Consider the following 16,557-nt stretch of genomic DNA (forward strand, 5'->3'; position numbering starts at 1 on the left):
ACAGATTGTGTGTTATACACCTTTAGTCTGAAAGGTTATGAATTGCCAACCAGAGCCGACCGCTGTGAATTGTTCACTGGGTCCGGATAAACTTTTCCCGAGCGTTGGAATATGCGGAACTGCTGGCAAAGCTCCAGAAAATATGAAAGCTTATCAGCGTCCAACTGCAGCTACAAAAGGGACAGGTATGCGGGGACATAATGAAGGCAGGATGTGCAGAAGGTCACAAAAATGTGAAAAGAAGAAAAAAAAAAGGAAAATTAAAGTTGAATGAAGTAGAGTTGAGAAGCGAGGGATCCTCGTGTTACCGTTACTGACATAATCATTCCAGGTACCGACAAAGCAGTCACATTTGCTCTTTAACGCTGTTGCAAGTCCTAATAAGACAGAACGGTCACCGTAATTTGGCTCGAAAGCACGCAGTGTCAACAGCTGCTCTCTCCGCGGTCAAAGTGACCAGAAGTTGTTGCCGTGGAAAGACCGAACGACATTTGAACCTTGAGGATTTTGTGGAACAATAACAGCAGAGGAACAGGCTTGAAGAAGAGGAGGATGATTGAAGACGTGTTTAAGCTTCAAATGTCGCAGCAACCAGCCAGCCTCCAACCGTTGTTAAATCGAATGAGGCGCAAGCCGGCACGATGTGGCCATCGTCCGGACAGCACAGCGTCGTGCGGCCCGGCGGTCTGGCAGTGAGGAACATTGGGAGCGCGAGTTCTCGAAGCTCGAGACGCAACGCCGGGACCCGACATATCCGAGCGGCCGGTCACGGTTCAGCGAAGCACGTTGTCGATGCACTCGCTGCGTCTCTCAAATAAACAACAGCAGCGAGATGAAAGAAAAGAAACCCGCACGAGGAAGACTCGGCAAGGACTAGCGCCCGTCCTTGTGTCTTCTTCCTCGTCTGTGGTCTTTTCTTTTTGCACTGGGCGCTGTTTTTTTTCTCCCAGTGGAGACATCAGTGTCACGGTTCGCTGCTACGACCGCGGGGACGCCCAGGGTGGAGCTGGTGCCCCCCTTTTCGACGTGCCGGCCTCCGGGGCCTCCGGGACGATTCAAGACCGTGAGGGCCTGGGCGTTAGCGGGCTCTCGTCAGCGCAGTCCTTTCCGAAAGCTGAGGAAGGAGTTTACGTTAACGGCAGTAGTTACCGTTCAGAGAGAAGAGGTATTTGTTGTCAAGGCCGAGAAGTCAGCCTGAATCGTGATCGTCTCACCTTCTATAGTGAGCACCGACGAAGGGGCAGTCAAAAAAGGCCTGGACGGATGTCGACGTCCACAGAGGTACAATGCGCGTATGTGCAGCCACAGGCCCAGACGTATTGGTCATCGGAGCATGCAGACACCAGCCCTCCATAAGAAAACCAATAAAGGCCAAGCGGCCCTTAAAAGTTTGCTGGAATGTAGCCAAGGGCCCAATACGACGTCCTCTATCGCTAGTGTGCTATCAAGAGGCGTACCGTAGTAGCAAGCATGAGCTGTGTGGTCGGCAATGTGTACACTGTTTACAGGGCAGAGAGGGAGACGGTTTGGGGGACTCCTAAGCCTTCGGCATGGCGCTGCTGTACGCTGAATCTGCGCTTTCATCTTGGCCCTTGAAACAACCCTTGCCGATTGTCACTGCCATCAGCAGCCTCTTTAGCGCCCGCACTGACACAACTGGTGAAATCTCTTGGCATTCACAAGGTTGCCTTATAATCTTCCGAACAGAAGCCTTCGCATTGTTGACAGAGTGAAATCGCAAGCTGCCGCCGATGTCTAATCAAAGCCGCAAAGGTCGCGGACCGCCCGCTCTTTTAATCGGGTTCCTTGGTGATTGTTTAGTTTAACTTAAATCTGGGTAGAGTCTCCGGTTCAATGAAGTGCATGTGTTAAAGTTTCGATACCGAAGCCAGCTGAATAAGCAGTGATGAAGTTTTGCCGTTCACATCACGACCTGCTTGACTGTACGCTCCAGCAAATAAAAGGCACATTTGGAAGATCCAAGGCGAACTTTGGCTGCACAATGCGCCGCGCTGAGGCTAAAGGAATTTGTGCCTCTTTGGAACGTTAAAGAGCGGAAATAGCATTGCATATTTCATTTAATGCTGGACAATGTATCCGCAACTCGGGTCATATGAGGTGCCTTTTTGCTTCCATCACACAGATTCGGAGTCATTGAAACTGAATAAGCGAATATAAATCCTGGTGGAGATTCATCTTTTGCGCGTTGGTCGACTAAGTAGCTGTGGAAAAGGAACTTGTATCACGCTTTTTCTTTTGAAAACTATATCCTCTATAGACGCTCTCTGGCCCACGGAGCCACACCAGTGACCAGCGTCATTATAGGTAGAGGTGTTCGAACGAACTATCAAAGACCATGGAACATATGCTAATCGAAGGCGAGGACATGGCTGACCATGATGAAGGGAAGAACCGTGAACTACCCTCGATGCGTGCAGACTTATGGTAGACTCATGGTCACTGCACGTCGGACTTCATGCTTGTTCTAAACCCAGGGTGGCGCATCTGCTAATCCTTTCTCCAAGCGTCAACGTAGGGAATGCGAGTTAGAAATCCCAGTTGTCGACGCAGACAAACCGCTTAGGACTCAACACGTGTTGCTTCTAGTTTTAACCAGTGTAATCGCTGTGGTCAAACCGCTTTCCCGCTCAGTACCCTGGCACAGTGACCACACACAGCAAAGAAGGTCGACACACAAGCTCCAGCGCACAGCGGTTCCGCGTCCCGAGAATTCATTGAGCGCGCCTCACTGGAGCTTTCCCGTCCAAGAGCAGGACATTCAGCGCGCTGTTATCGCTACGGAGGGCACGCCAAAATAGCAGTGCTGATGCATTGTCCGCGTTCAGCAAGAAGCGAGGGGGGCAAGAGGCAAAAAGTAATAAAAAGAGTGCCACTCTACTCACCGACCGAGTCGAAGGGGTAGTGGTAAGGTGAGAGAGGGCCCCTCTCGACTTCGGCTGACCGCCGGGTCCGGCTTCGGGAGCTGCGGCGACGCTGTGGCGTTTGGCTTGACGCGATGGAATCTCGCGCACAGCCAGCGTTGGGAAACGGATCGTCGGGAGAGAAGGGGGCGACGACGGCCAAGTAAAGAAAAAAAAAGATAGGAAGAGAGTGTATATCTCTAACTCAAATCGTCCGCGAGTTCAGGAGAGGAGTACGCGCCGAAAGACGAGGGGGGGGGGGGGGGGGGGAGGAACTCGTTTTGGCTGTTCCTCGTCACACTCTCCCTCTTGATCGAGGAGGTGGCGTGAGACGGTTAAACGAAGCTCGTTTTGTTGTCCCCTGGAGCTTCTTCGCTGGGTCTCCCGAGTTTCTTTTCTCTTTTTTTACTTCTCGTCAGATAAGAGTGGACCGTCTTTCGGACCTCGTACGGACGAGACTCGGCTGATTGCCTCTCAACTTCCGTTTCGCTGGACTCGGGTGCGGCGGTGAAGTGACTTCTCCAACCTTCGCCTTTGATGAAGCGCGTCGCTCTCCTTCCGACTCTGTCGAGTATTCCAATCACACCGCTGCGGTGACGGTGGTGGAGACGGCGGCAGGCACGCACAGGTGGACGATCCCGACGCGAGGCCGAAAGCGAGGCGTTTGAAGCCAAGACGAACCAGGGAAACCTGCTCTCTTCTTCTCTGATCAGTTTCGGATAGAGACAGCGAGTGCCGATAGCCCGGTGCCTACAGTACAGGGTATTGCCCAAGAACTGTCACCGCCCCTTTTTTTTCTTTTTTTGCCGAATTCTTCCAAGTTCTGGGAGTTGGTCCGCGGCGGTTATCGGGGAGTTGCGCAAAAATGGGTGGTAGCGCACTTTTCGGAGGGTGGAAGATAGGCGAGGAATTCAGTAATTTCTTTTTTTTTTTCCACTTGTCTCTCCCCTCTCAGCTGCTGCTCCGGAGTCGGTTCGGAATTCGTTTCGCTATCCCTGTTCCGCGGGCTTCGCCACGTGGGACGAAGTTTCGGACAAGGCGCTCCGCCTCCGTCGAAGGGGACGCGCGAAGGTGCAGCGTACTCGTTGTCGTGGACGTTTCACTGGACGAGTTCGAACGACGAAGTGGAGTGTCCTCGCTCACTGGTCCGAGTAGGGGTCGCCGAGTCGTCGCTCACACTGCGCACACTGTACCGCGTTGGCGGACACGTTGGCAGAGAAACAAGTAAACAAACAAAAATATACAAACTGATACCGCAGTCGAATCTCACGCGCACACAAGGGCTCTCCGAGTGTTCCCGGAGGACGGGCTCTGCCGCAGGAAGGTAGCAGAAGTGGAACGGATGCCGCGGTATAATCACACGCACCACACGAAACAAGCGAACTGAGGGAGTATTTGAACAAAAAAAATAAAAGATGGATGGACGGATCGTGCGACGACGTGGCCGCAACTTTGTGCGAGCGCGTCTTCCACCAGAAAAGTGGGGCGCGCGGCTATTTAAACTCCGGCTGCCGGTGGAGGGAATGTGGAGGAAAGGGGGAACTGCGGAGGAGGAGGGATGAGAGGTGCGCGCGTCGGTCGCCGGATGGCGCCACCGCCGAGGCGGTGACGTCACTTATGGAGCGCGAGATGAAGAGGGTTGGCTTTGCGTCATGCCTGACGTAGCGGACGCGGATGGATTGCGATTTCTCGGCACGGAGGGACTGTGCGGCGCGCAGTGTCTTCATCGGACATTCGGGCACGGAAGAATAAATATGTTTATTGCATCATTTCAATAATCGAACATGGTCTTCTTATTCTTGTTGGGTGGCATAGGGATAAGATGGGCTCTTTATTTATGCATGCATTTATGGCTGTCTTGATGGTAATCTTTGTTAAAGAAGTGCTGGAGAAAGCGAATTTACTTTAGGTAAACGGCGATTCGTTCCTTTGGGGTACATTTAATGGGGTAGGAGCACTATTGTTCATTGTTATGAGTTATTTTCATTTTTAATTGTTCTGCTGATTTTGTCTAAAAGTTTCTGCACCATAATAATCACAATCTTGGTATCACATTGTATTCTTGTGGGGAGAACCGCCATGTCTGGGAATTTTAAAAGGGTTTTGCTGTTTAAAGAAACAGACACACTTGTCTACATGCTGATAAAATTATTACTTTGATTTACTGCCGTATGCTTAGCATAACAGATTACAGTCTACTCTCCCTGGTAAACCTACCATACATCACCATCTAGGAATACAAAGGCAATCTAAAACTGTCACTCGAAAAAAAAAGTTTTCAAGTGTCATTTATCATCACGAAAACTTCGCTATATGGGTCTTTCCAGCTTCAGCGAAGGTGCCAACAAAAAAACAATATTTATTTTAAAGGCGTGTGCAGATTCATTGAGTATGCCCTCTGTAAGTTCAGTTTTGCTGAATTTGTGATCTTGTCTCTTCTCTGAAGTGTTAGTAGTATGAAATTTAAATGATTTGTGCATGTTGATTATGTTAGTAGAACTATGTGTAAACAAGATGCATTTATCGCTGCGTTTAAATGTTCTATGCATGTTTGCGTACATATTGCGCGTTATATTTCATTCCTGTTTGCTTTTGGGCTTTATATACACTCGAAGCTCATCGCATTTTGCCTTGGCTTCCTCTTTCTTTTGTAAAATGTAAACACCGAACAAACAAAGAGTTTCCCCATGCGTTACGTGACCAGCACAATAAATAACGCTGATTTGTTCACTGTGAATGACCAGACGAGCACTGCGAATGTTAACATCTCAGGGCATTGGCTATGAAGCAAGAAAAAAAAAGAATTTTTGTCACTTTACCCCCAACAGATAACACTTTCAAACAACATGCGTTTCTACCAACAAGGTAATAATCTTCGCAGTATTTTTTTATTTCTCAGCTTAGTTTTCAGATTCCCCATCTTACGCTTTTCTCCTGTCTCGCTCTGTCATTGAAACGTACTTAGACCCGCCATCATCTGGAAGCCGTTCCAACGTCCGTCCAGCAAACTTTTCGTAGACAGTGGATATCAGGTCCCACTCAGGTCCCACTCAATGACAACTCAGGTCCCAATCAGGTCCCAATCAGGTCCCACTCAATGGCAAACGAGCGCTTTGTCGGTGTTTTGCGGAGTTGGTCTCAACTGAAATCGCTTCTTGGCACATTCCTTGTGCTAGACGAAGTAAAAATTTGTGAATTGCTTGGAAATTGAACATTAACTATTAAATAGAGGGGGAGGGGATAAAGGGAGCGGGAGACGAGCTACCGCGCCATTAGCAGCATAACATTAATATGCCTCCAGGAAGATAGTGACGAATAATATATATTTGTAAAGAGCAGAAAACAAAAGGTTCAGCAGCGTTGTACTTCAGTTGGTTAACTTTCTCACTAAACTACAGTCTTTGTCAAAAATATGCAGGCCACAGATTTTGCTTCTAGACCTACCTGTGGGGCTCGTTTTCTCCCAGTTGAAAACCTCCCGGATGCGAGAAACATATTTGTCTTCACCCTTCGGGAATTCAGTACCTGCAGACTTCCTCATATATTTTTTGACAAAGGGTGTACACCCTCCTAAGTTTTTAACAATAACACTTGCTGCATCTCTAAATGCAGCTGGTAAAATGCTTCTCTCGGCTACGCGGCTTGTTTGTTCGTGCAGCAATTCAATGCATGACGTGGCAGTTAATAGCTACTATTCTCTAATAGCGTGTCAGGATGTAGTAATTACTTGTTTTAGTCAGAATTAATTAAAAATCTACATCTCCCGCAACGACAAAGAGCCAAATGAACCAGCATACACACATCAGTATTTCTGATCCATCTCTCTTGCTCTCGGTAATCGACCGCTTCAAAATGTAAGTGGCGATGAACTTCTTTAGGGTAACTTCTTTTAGGGTAGAAGCGCCGCAAGAATCATTGCAGTATAAGCTGCTTGTTTTTTTTTTTTAATCGCTGCACACAATGCTGGTTTTCAGTTATTTCTGACTGAACAAGGCAAGAGAGAAACAGAAGGAAGGAAAGGCTGGGAGGTTAACTAGGCGATATCCAGTACGCTACCCTACACGTGGGAAGGGGAACAAAGAACGTGTTAGTAGTGGAAAGGGACCATTAAACGCCATATAATCCGTTAACCTACAGGACGATTAAGTAAGTGGTATTTCATTGAAACAGGTCAGCGCTAAAAAAGACAAACACAAGGCGAAAGAACGACGACACGACATGCTTAACCAACTAGCTTAGAAAGCTTAGCAAGGAAGCTTAGCAAGAAACCAACTAGCAAGAAATGCTTAACCGACTACCCAGCTCCAAGTTTTACTAAAGCAAGTGGTATAGCCGAGAGAAGCTTTCTGCACATTGCGTTTAGCGACGCAGCGCATGTTATTATTTAAAAAAATTGCATTGTGTACATAATTTATGCAGTCACTATTTATAGTTAGCGTAGTGTATTAGCTGGGCATACTTTTGTCGTGATGGCACCAAAGCCTCGCATTCCTGTTTATGGCGGAAAACTAGCGCGCTGAGGAGGAAAATGAAACAGAGTAAACACACACGGCTCTTCTCTATTGATTCGTTTTCTCCCTTGTACGCTCGTTTTCCGCTATGGATCCACGCCATCCCACCCAGCGTGTCATCCATGGAAGCTGCGCAATACTTTACGTTAGGCAGCCTGCGACGTTGTAAACAAGCGCTCTGGCACGACCGGCCTCTCGATCGGTCAGTTGACCGGTCGCTAACGTGGACCTCAAAACACTGCTTTCACTGCGTCTTCTCATACCTCAGCAGTAAAGAATTGTTTCAAGCCCAGTTAATCGTACCCACCGTTTTTTTTTCATCACTACTTGAGAATTAACTTGTGAAATCTAGGTAATTTGCGTCAAGCCGCCAGCTCCAACTAGGCTCTTTTTTTTCTCGTAGTTAGTTTGAGCCGGCACACGTAAATTGCAAGCAGTGCATCAAAGCAAAGAAGTTCTCTCATAAATTCGAACTTTACAATCACGGGCGCCTTAGCGTTTTTCCTCCATAAAAACGCAGCGGCTGCGCTTTTATGGAGGAAAAACGCTAAGGCGCCCGTGTGCTGTGCGATGCCAGTGCACGTTAAGGATCCCCAGGTGGTCGAAATTATTCCGGAGCCCTCCACTACGGCACATCTCTCTTCCTTTCTCCTTTCACTCCCTCCTTTATCCCTTCCCTTACGGCGCGGTTCAGGTGTCCAACGATAAATGAGACAGATACTGCGCCATTTTCTTTCTCACAAAACTAATTATTATTATTATTATTAATCACGGTTTCTCTCCGGGCGTCCTATGCTCCAAGCTAGAAAGGACTACAAGTGCTAAATAATAATAATTGGTTTTGGGGGAAAGGAAATGGCGCAGTATCTGTCTCATATATCGTTGCACACCTGAACCGCGCCGTAAAGGTAGAGATAAAGGAGGGAGTGAAAGAAGAAAGGAAGAAAGAGGTGCCGTAGTGGAGGGCTCCGGAATAATTTCGACCACCTGGGGATCTTTAACGTGCACTGGCATCGCACAGCACACGGGCGCCTTACGTTTTGCCTCCATAAAAACGCAGCCGCCGCGGTAGGGTTCGAACCCGGGAACTCCGGATCAGTAGCCGAGCGCCCTAACCACTGAGCCACCGAGGCGGGTACAAGTGCTAAATACTGTAGCCCTTTGAGGTGTAATAGCCTGCCGCAACCTTTAGTCTTGAAAACAGTAACTCATACTCCGTAAAGAGACACGGTTTCACGGTGCGGCGTAAACTTTGTCCTTGCGTTGTTTTTTTTTTTTTCATTCTTTAATGCGTAAACTGCGCATGCTCACTGTTCGCAATGAAAGCGCCTTCCAGTAAAGCTCAGTTGAAAGTTTACTATTGTTCTGTCCTCCCCAAAAGTCCGTCTTGTCTTTTAGCGCAGTTCAATTTTCGCGTCCGAAGAAACGATTACTCCCCCAGACACTAAGTGCAAAGGGACATCACGCACTGTTACTCTCCCCACGGGCTAACCAGCTCGTCGCGAGGACTAAACAGTGGATTTAGTCCCATTCTATTCACATTTGGCTCGGAGTGAAACCATTACTCCCTTAGATACAAACTGCAAACGAATCATTAGCTACTAAAACTCTCCCCAGGGACTAACCACTCGTGCATTTAGTCCCACTTTGGCCACACTTAGTTAAGAGTTCAAGAAACCGCTACTGTTTTAGAAACCAATTGCATAGGGATTTTTAGGGTTTCTCACTGTACGGGTTAACCCTTCGTGCTTTTGGTACCAGTTTACCCACATTTGGCTAAGCGTGCAAGAAACCCTTACTCCCTCAGAGACTAATTGGTTTTGGGGAAAGTAAATGGCGCAGCATAATAATAATAATAATTGGTTTTTTGGGAAAGGAAATGGCGCAGTATCTGTCTCATATATCGTTGGACACCTGAACCGCGCCGTAAGGGAAGGGACAAGGGAGGGAGTGAAAGAAGAAGGGAAGAATGAGGTGCCGTAGTGGAGGGCTCCGGAATAATTTCGACCACCTGGGGATCTTTAACGTGCACTGACATCGCACAGCACACGGGCGCCTTAGCGTTTTTCCTCCATAAAAACGCAGCCGCCGCGGTCGGGTTCGAACCCGGGAACTCGGGATCAGTAGTCGAGCGCCCTAACCACTGAGCCACCGCGGCGGGTAATGGCGCAGCACCTGTCTCATATATCGTTGGACACCTGAACCGCGCCGTAAGGGAAGGGATAAAGGAGGGAGTGAAAGAAGAAACGAAGAAAGAGGTGACGTAGCGGAGGGCTCCAGAATAATTTCGACCACCTGGAGATCTTTAACGTGCACTGACATCGCACAGCACACGGGCGCCTTAGCGTTCTGCCTCCGTAAAAACGCATCCGCCGCGGTCGGGTTCGAACCCGGGAACTCCGGATCAGTAGCCGAGCGCCCTAACCACTGAGCCACCGCAGCTAACTGCAAACGCATCATTAGCGACATTTACTCTCTCCACGGGCTAATCGCCAGCACATTTTAGTCCCATTTTACGCACATTCGACCCGGAGTGCAACCCGAGCGGCCGCTCCATGTGGCAATCACCTCCTTCACGACGGAGAGCTCATCCGCTCGTTTGAAGCTTTGCTGCGAACACGCGGCTCGTTGTACAACCGAATCACGCTCCTTAACGGCGTCGGTTCCAGAGCTCCTCTTCTCCTCCGTTCCGTTGTCCCATCCATTACTCGCAGCTGCCGAAACAAACAGGATGGGGGGTCCTGCTGGCGTCTGCGTCCGTCCGCTGTACTGCGCCTCTCGTTAGCAGTACTGCGGCGTTCGCCCGAGGGCAGCGGGGGTTTGCTTTGACCGCCTTGCCTCACAGTGAACGCAGTGAATGCTTCTCTTTCGTTTTTTTTTCGACAGCCGATAAGAAATTAATGATTTCAAGAATAAAAAACGATAAGAGATGCACTAACGGGGGCTGCTGCCAATGCTAAGCAGTGTTTCTTTTTTTGTTGTTGTTTCTGCGTCGTACATTCTTCGCTGATTTTTGTATGCTACGCTCATAAAGTTCTGTTTACACAGCGAGTTAGCCGTACCTTAATGCGCTGTTGCGGTACAGAGCGCTGGGGCCACTTTTCTTTTCTCGTTTATTTTGATTACGTGCGACACCTTCGGATTGAGCCTCCTTGTCAGATCTGCCAAAATCTAGATCTTAGATCAGCTTTCGACGCGGGACAATTTCGGCGGATAAGGCAGTGACCTGAGTTCACTGAAACAAGTGGCATCGACTCCGAAGCGAGAGGGTGGGCGAACGAGCTGAAAATTAGTTGCAGATAGAAGGGGGTGCAATTAAAGCAGCACCTTGCCCATTATGAACCAATCGTCGATCTCCGACGTCGTCGATATCACTTAAGGTTAGGGTTTGAGCCTTTAAAGAGGCTCACTTATAGATCAAGAGACGAGTGATGAAGCTTTGAGGGAATCACTTTGTTACTCGTAGAAGTGCGGACGAAGGTCTTTCTGATTGGCGGCTCAAATACTTATCGGTTTCAATCTGCGGGGACCACGTACGCAACCGCAGACGTTAGTAAGCGCCTGGAATGTGGTTTGTGAAGCTCCTGTGAGGTATGGTCATGCATTTTAAGTTATGTTAAGTTATGTTTTAGGTAAGTTTTGCCATTTTCAGCAAGAGCACCACCGCCTCTTGGGGTGCCGCTTTGGATGCCAGGTGCTCCCAAGTTCAGCTTTCTCGGGCGAAAATTTTTAAAATTGTAAGACACTGTTTTTGGAAATGTTGAAGGTAATGGTCCATTATTCTGATATACAGCAAAATCTTTCTTTTAATTAAAGTGTATCCAGCGGTCGCATCGAGCAGTTACGACTGCCATATAGGAAACCAATGGGGAACGCTTCTGATGATAGCAAAAGCCAAGACTGCCGTCGGGTGATGTGCGGATATATTGATTGTTATAATGAAATCTCACATTATATGAAAAAATTGCGTTCATAAACGGTTTCCCGCTCAAAAATGCTTTCGTCCAGAATTGCTGGGTTTGGTGGCAGAGGAAAGTGTCGCTAGAGTCGGTGGCGATGACGGACGCATGCCCAACATTTTGGGATAAAAATTTTTAATATTAAAAAATTGTTTGGTGCGGTTATGGAAATATCGAAGGTAACGGTCCATTCTTCCGATCTGTAACAAATGTTTCTTTTAAAGTTTCTCCATCGCTCGCATGAAGCATTTATGGCTGCCATTGAAAACCAATGGGGATACCTTGGCCGATCGCAAAAGCGTTATTACCAAAAAAAAAAAAAGAAAAACGCTAAACTGTTGACCGGAGATCGGATATATTGATTGTTATAGTGAAATCTTGTGAAGAATTGTGTTTATAAACTCTTTCCCTTTCATAAATGCTTTTCTTCAGAATTGATTTTGTCCGAAACATGCAGTTACGTCTGCTAATGCCGTGAGATTGCTAATCAGGCCTCATAAAAGTTTGTGAAGCAGGTGTATGAGCCAATGACTTTCAAAACCGATTCGACTACGAGTAGGCCAGCTTTGTGCCGAATTTAACACGAATCGAATAGTCCAAACCGAATTAAATGCGAGTTGATCATCAAAAATACCGAACGAATGCACTTAGAATGTTCTTTTTTGTTTATTGATATTTAATGCGGTGCTCTCCACTTGCGAGCGACGGAAAAGTACCTGCAAAGCACCTCTATTTGCTATGCCATTACATTGGCAAAGCATATATCCACGTTTCCGATCTGTGTACTTTGTTTATTACTGGTTTACGGTTTATGGGGGTTTAACGTCCCAAAACGACCCAGGCTGCGTGGGACGCCGTAGTGGAGGGTTCCGCAAATTTCGACCACCTGGGGTTCTTTAACGTGCACTGACATCGCACAGTACACGGGCCCCTAGAATTTCGCGTCCATCGAAATTCGACCGCCACGTCCGGGATTGAACCCGCGTCCTCTGGGTCAGAAGCGGAGCGTCATATTTTGTTTATTACTGACAAGGGGATGCTTAATAATTTTCTTTTAGCCACGTGATTATAATTATAATTATAATTGGTTTTTGGGCAAAGGAAATGTCGCAGTATCTGTCTCACATATCGGCGGACACCTGAACCGCGCCGTAAGGGAAGGGATAAAGGAGGGAGTGAAAGAAGAAAAGAAGAAAGAGGTGGCGTAGTGGAGTGCTCCGGATTAATTTCGACCACCTGGTGATCTTTAACGTGCACTGACATCGGACAGCACACAGGGGCACATTAGCGTTTTGCCTCCATAAAAAGCCACGTGAAGCGATGGAGTTATTGTATGCGCGTGCCCGCGAGAGGCGAATGCTATAGATGGAGGATCGCAACCACACGCAGACGATTCCACGTGGTTCGGGAATGTCCGCGAAGGTGCGCTCCCGTTACCCTGAGAGCTCTGTGTCACGTTCACATTGAGCGCGGCCACCAATCTCGATAATTTTTATTCCGACGACTGCTTCGCTCGCGTGACGCTGCCCCTGTTTCTTCATCTGCTTAGTTTAAGGAAGCACGTCCATCCAATAAACCGAACGCTCTTAAGTATTCCTCTTCACAGCTCGCTTCCCTGGCTGCCGTTAAGGCACTTCGACTCTACGGTTTATTTTTCCAACAACGTACTACCGCTTTAGCGTCAGTTGAACTGCACGCTAGTTGAATCTCAGTTAGGATAAACTGAAGAACAAAATGTGCAACCTGATTTGGCAGCTTGATGGCGGCACTCCAACACACAAGTGGAAGAACAGGACTGAGTTGGAAACTAGTTGGAACAACATCGCGTCGGCCCCAGCATGGCATATCCCAGCGCCCTAAAAAAAATTGGAGGGGGCACTTAAGCTTTGCCTTAAAGGTATGACTCGATAGCGTAATGGGTTAATTACCGTATATGCAGAAAGTCATCCTCTACTTTACATTTATAGATCCCCGTGAGCCCCCATGGTGCTTGGTAAATAGGCTCCAGTTGAATATTAAGACCCGTGTTGTCGCTTATACTAGAAAACGGGAAACAGTAATGTTTAATAATACTCTTCTTGGCGGACAAATATCTCGTGGTGCCCATGCACGTACGAGACATCGGTGTTAGGCTCAATTTCCAGTTGCATGTCTGTTTCGTTGTCCCGTGCGCACTGAGACACGTTGGTGTTACTTGTCGGTCAAAAAGAAAATTTCGTCGATACGAGCACCTGCACATTCCTTACTGTGCTGTCGTGAGGCCACGTCAAGAGTTCGCGTCGTACGCATCGTTTTATCATAATCATAATCATCACCACCATCAGCATCAGTCTGACTGCGCCCATTACAGGACAGAAACCTCTCCCATGTCTCTTCGATTAACCCTGTCCTGTGCTACCTGCGGCCAGCTTATCCTCGCAAACTTCTTAATCTCATCCGCCCACCTAACCTTCTGCCGCGCCCTGCTACGCTTACTTTCTCTTGGAATCCACTCCGTTACCCTTAAGCACCAGCGGCTATCTTGCCTTCGCATCACATGCCCTGCCCAAGCCCATTTCTTCCTCATGATTTCGACTAGGATGTCATTAACCCTTGTTTGTTCCCTCACCCACTCTGCCCGCTTCCGGTCTCTTAACGTTACACCTATCATTTTTCTTTCCATGGCTCGCTGTGTTCTCCTTAACTTAAGCTGAACCCTTTTCGTTAGCCTCCACGTTTCTGCCCCGTAGGTGAGTAACGGTAAGATACAGCTGTTGTATACTTTCCTCTTGATGGATATTGGTAAACGGCCATTCATGATCTGAGAGAACCAACCATTTGCGCTCCACTTCATTCTTATTCGTCTAGTTATTTCCCTCTCATGATCCTGATTTGTGGTCACTGTCTTTCTTTTATAACAGATATATTGGACGCCGTCGTTTCTATGACTAATTCTCTCCTAGCAGATCTCAGTGTACCTATACTCTTGCTGAGAGGCGGATCGCGCGTGACATGAAGCTTCTTCACTAAGTTCTGCGTGTATTCATTGGCTGTGACCAGTTAGTGATGTCATTGCGATTTCTTGCGCCCCATAGAAAAGCCTATTGGAAAAGTTTGTTCTGACATGCGTGCCATTTTTCCAATTATCCGGCTGCAAATCATCTATAATTCGACATTTTAGAACTCCGACATATCGGCCTAAATTGCTGTTTCTATTGCTGTGTTTCATTTGTCACTCTCTTTGTGTTCTTTTTTGTCTGGATATTAATGTATCACGTCACGGTGCTTGCGCTTGACCTAGCGTGCTCTCGTTCACGCCATTTTTCTGTTGAGGTGCACTCAAAGTAAAATCACTATATATCTATCTGTACTCCCATAATATTCGGGTATTTCCAGAACGGGCAAGTGAAGTGAGTTCTTCGACCCATTCACGCCCATAGGCTGTCTCTGACGACTCCGAAACCCTTGAACGGGGTCCGCGGGGCTGGCCTGAACGGGGGATATCGGCCGTTGTATATTTATGCGCTTGCTGTCGCTTTCCGTGCTGACTTTCACCCGCGCACAATTCTCGACACCCCCTGCTTTTCTCCACGGCATGCATCCGACAGTTCTTCACAGGTCAGCAGCATATGCGAGGCAGTTGTGGACCGGCAGCGGATTTCCCCGTAGATTTAACGCGCGCGCGCGCACACACGCAAACACACACACACACACACACACACACACACACACACACACACACACACACACACACACACACACACACACACACACACACACACACACACACACACACACACACACACACACACACACACACACACACACACACACACACACACACACACACACACACACACACACACACACACACACACACACACACACACACACACACACACACACACACACACACACACACACACACACACACACACACACACACACACACACACACACACACACACACACGCACGCGCGCACGCACGCACGCACGCAGAGAGAGAGAAAGCGTGGTGGAATTGGAAGGGAGGAGGGTGTTATCTACTTGTGCGCGTAACTTGAGGCTCGGAAATCAGGCCCACCGGGGAGCGATGACCCCGCCTCTGGAAAAGGCCCAGCTCAGCGTTTTCTTCCTTCTTGCTGCACACTCCTGACACGTGGCTTAGTTAGGGCACGTGTGGCAATTCACTCGGTGGACTCGGCGACGAGGAGCTGCGTATACCGAATGAGCCAGTAATCGCTAAGTAACGATCGGACTCGACGGCGGAGAAAATGGCGGGTTATTTTTGTGTCCTGCTGGTTTTGAAAGCTCTGAACTGCGTCTGCGCACCTACTGGCAATACTCTTGATGCGTTGTACAGCTCTTGGCACATAGTTTGCTTCCAAAGTGACCCGCTAAGAAACGAACAACTTAGTAGGTGTCGCCATTCATGGAACTGGGACGAAATTCGAAACGCTTCGAAGCGGCGAGAATATCGTATACTTTTGGAACGTTCCGGTATCATCATCATAATCATCATCATCATCATCATCATCATCATCATCATCATCATCGTGACTACGCCCACTGCAGGACAAATGCCTCTCCCATATCCCTCCAATTAACCCCTGTCCCGTGCCAGCTGCGGCCACCCTGCCCGCAACACACAGTTAAGCCTGGACTAAGACAAGATGGGAGAAATTCGCAAATTATCTGGTTACATCCAGAATTTACTTTGCGAAGCAATTTGATCCTACAACCAGCAGAACGAGTTGTAACTCCTTGTCTAAACCGATATATTAGTAAGAATCGGTTTCGGTACGCAGGAATTCGATATTCCCTGTCAGTTACCTATTACTCAATATATTAAATCGTCGTTGACATTTAGTTTGAAACAACGCTTTTCTATACAGCTTTGGTGAAGCTAAAAAGAAGAAGAAAAAAGAATAAAGACAATCAGTGAGATCACCTCGCCATTTCAGCTCCCCCCCAACACACACACTCTTCTTAACTGCCTATCTCCACTTATTATCACTCGTATAACCCCTTCTCTGGCAGCGTGTGTGCTTTCTACGCGTTCGTGGAAAAGAACAGAAGTCCGGACTTTCCCGCATTAAGAGCACCGGACGTCGCCCGTACATAAGGCACCAGCGGATGGGCCCGCATACGTCTTTCCACGGAGAGACCGAATCTACTACAAGGAC

The 16,557-nt window shown here is 48.0% G+C and overlaps 1 protein-coding gene across 1 annotated transcript in view; it reads right to left on the reverse strand.

Annotated features, from left to right (window-relative positions):
- LOC144110572 (very long chain fatty acid elongase AAEL008004-like) overlaps positions 1 to 4,403 on the reverse strand; it is an 82,700-nt gene extending 78,297 nt beyond the window's left edge. The window contains exon 1 of the mRNA XM_077643581.1: positions 2,904 to 4,403. The gene's annotated coding sequence lies outside the window, so the exon portion shown is untranslated. The remainder of the gene's footprint in view (positions 1 to 2,903) is intronic.
- Between the last annotated feature and the right edge of the window lie 12,154 nt (positions 4,404 to 16,557).

The sequence above is a fragment of the Amblyomma americanum genome, chromosome 11 (assembly GCF_052857255.1).
Source record: "Amblyomma americanum isolate KBUSLIRL-KWMA chromosome 11, ASM5285725v1, whole genome shotgun sequence".
Lineage (NCBI taxonomy): Eukaryota > Metazoa > Arthropoda > Arachnida > Ixodida > Ixodidae > Amblyomma > Amblyomma americanum.